Source organism: Ctenopharyngodon idella, chromosome 19 (assembly GCF_019924925.1).
Source record: "Ctenopharyngodon idella isolate HZGC_01 chromosome 19, HZGC01, whole genome shotgun sequence".
Lineage (NCBI taxonomy): Eukaryota > Metazoa > Chordata > Actinopteri > Cypriniformes > Xenocyprididae > Ctenopharyngodon > Ctenopharyngodon idella.
Window position 1 is genome coordinate 3,685,798 of NC_067238.1, and position 2,134 is coordinate 3,687,931.

Consider the following 2,134-nt stretch of genomic DNA (forward strand, 5'->3'; position numbering starts at 1 on the left):
TTGTACACTTTTTTTCTACCACATCTTTTCCTTCCCTTCGCCTCTCTATTAATGTGCTTGGACACAGAGCTCTGTGAACAGCCAGCCTCTTTTGCAATGACGTTTTGTGTCTTGCCCTCCTTGTGCAAAGTGTCAATGGTCGTCTTTTGGACAACTGTCAAGTCAGCAGTCTTCCCCATGATTGTGTAGCCTACAGAACTAGACTGAGAGACCATTTAAAGGCCTTTGCAGGTGTTTTGAGTTAATTAGCTGATTAGAGTGTGACACCAGGTGTCTTCAATATTGAACCTTTTCACAATATTCTAATTTTCTGAGATACTGAATTTGGGATTTTCCTTAGTTGTCAGTTATAATCATTAAAATTAAAAGAAATAAACATTTGAAATATATCAGTCTGTGTGTAATGAATGAATATAATATACAAGTTTCACTTTTTGAATGGAATTAGTGAAATAAATCAACTTTTTGATGATATTCTAGTTATATGACCAGCACCTGTAAGGCTGAATTTGGAATTTCACATCTGGTAAAAATAGTAAGAGTACTATGCTAGTACACTCTAAAAAAATACTGGGTTAAAAACAACCCAAGTTGTGTTGAAAATGGACAAACCCAGCGACTGGGTTGTTTTAACTCAGCGGTTGGGTTAAATGTTTGTCCAACCGGCTGAGTAGTTTTATTTAACTCAACTATTGTTTAAAAATTACTGTATTGCTTGCTTAAAATGAACCCAGAGTATGTTGGAAATTAACAATTATTAATATGTTTATGAACATTTATTAATGAACATTTAATGAACATTTATTAAAAAGTTTAATTAATAATAATTGTTCACCTTTTGATTGTTATTGTTGCTTCTAGTAATTATATGTTTGATTTTCAATTTCCAACCTATTTTGGGATCATTTTAAGCCAGCCATTTTTAATTAATAGTTGGGTTAAATAAAACTGCACAGCATGCTGGGCAAACCCCACAGCTGGGTTTGTCCATTTTCAAACCAACTTGGGTTGTTTTTAACCCAGCATTTTTTAGAGTGTATGTTGTATGGAATAGCATACACTTGTCTTACTCTTTCTCTAAATACATTATGTAATGTAAATAGTATGTAAATACAATACGTAACTTTGACTGTAAAATTATATTTTCAGCTTGCTAGCTGTATTAGTCTGCTGGTTTATCATAATGCTAATATTGACAACATTTACAAATGGCTGCAGTTTTACCCAACTGCAAACTGAAAACATGATGGAAAAGGAGGTACTAGACCCACAGATCACCACTCACTGACTTAGAATAACCATGATGTTTGTATTGCTCTGTATAAACACTCTTTTGAAAGATAAATGTTTATCAAATACTGCATATTGTGTCTGTGGCAAGCAGGGTGGGGCCAAGAAGCATGGGAATGGAGCAAGGCGGGTGGCGTAAGTGTTAATGAGTGTCGTCTGTGCACCACACATGGTCTCAAGTCCCAAGGAGGAAGTCCGGAAGGATAAAAGCAGGAGTGATTACAGTGCAAGATAAGAAAAGACCAGGCCTGGGACTTCATGTTGTGTTTTAGTTTATGTGGCAGTCGTTTGTGAGGGGCTTCCGCCTTACTCTCGTTTTGTTGTTTATGTTTATTTTGTGATTAAAGTTATTTAACATTTAACATTCGCCTTTCCCACCTCCTTTTTCCCTGAACTTGAACTTTGTTACAGTGTCACATATTGTTTTTAAAAGCAGAACATTATTATTCTATTCTGAACATAACTATCAGAACTAGCCAATTAGAAGACACTGACTGAGCATCAGAGATTCTGTTATTGGCCCAAGTGCTTGTCAATCACTACCGTTCCCGTCCACATCCCATGATGCTTCACTTATACCATAAACATTTATTTCAATATTTCTTTTACTATATTAATCAGCAAAAACATTGATCATCTTGAATGAAACCTGACCAATGCTTTTTGTGTTGTTACCCTTGCTGAGATGCCTTGAATGTGAGCTCTAGTCAGATCTTTTGAAAATTTAAAAAGGGTATCTGTTGTGACAACTTGGACCCAATAAAGGAATCACTATCAAGAGATTTCAGATGTACTATTTTTTTGCATATGGAGTTTACCAGTAGCCAATGTTCTTGGCGTCCCA

General features: G+C 35.5%; 1 non-coding gene across 1 annotated transcript; it reads left to right on the forward strand.

The window, feature by feature from the left end:
* The first annotated feature begins 2,016 nt into the window (after nt 1–2,016).
* Nucleotides 2,017–2,134, forward strand: LOC127501734 (U11 spliceosomal RNA). Its single transcript, XR_007926714.1, has one exon. It is a non-coding gene; the product is annotated as a U11 spliceosomal RNA (small nuclear RNA).